Source organism: Frankliniella occidentalis, unplaced genomic scaffold, assembly GCF_000697945.3.
Source record: "Frankliniella occidentalis isolate FOCC.00 unplaced genomic scaffold, Focc_3.1 Scaffold447, whole genome shotgun sequence".
In the NCBI taxonomy this organism is placed as follows: Eukaryota; Metazoa; Arthropoda; class Insecta; order Thysanoptera; family Thripidae; genus Frankliniella; species Frankliniella occidentalis.
The window spans coordinates 102,055-102,360 of record NW_026267566.1 but is presented as its reverse complement, the minus strand read 5'-3'; positions in this window follow the sequence as shown (position 1 = coordinate 102,360).

Sequence of the window (306 nt, the reverse complement as noted above, 5' to 3'; positions counted from 1 at the left end):
TGTCGTCACGATAACTCGAGAACGAATTGAGCTAGCGACCTGGGATTTTCACGGTCGTTTTGTGTCATAAAAAGACAGATCAAGTTCGAAGAAGAGCATTCTAGCTCAAAAATTGGATTTAAAAAAAAACAACCACAGGTCCCAAAAATAATGTTTTTAAAAATATTTTTTTACATTTTCCTAAGGGGTAACTCAGAAAAGTAGAGCCCTTTGGGCGAAAATTTCGTCCGTTTGGCTCTATCTTCAACCATTTAGGCGCCACAGGGAGTTTTTGACGAAAATAAGCGAAAAAATGTACAACCCTGC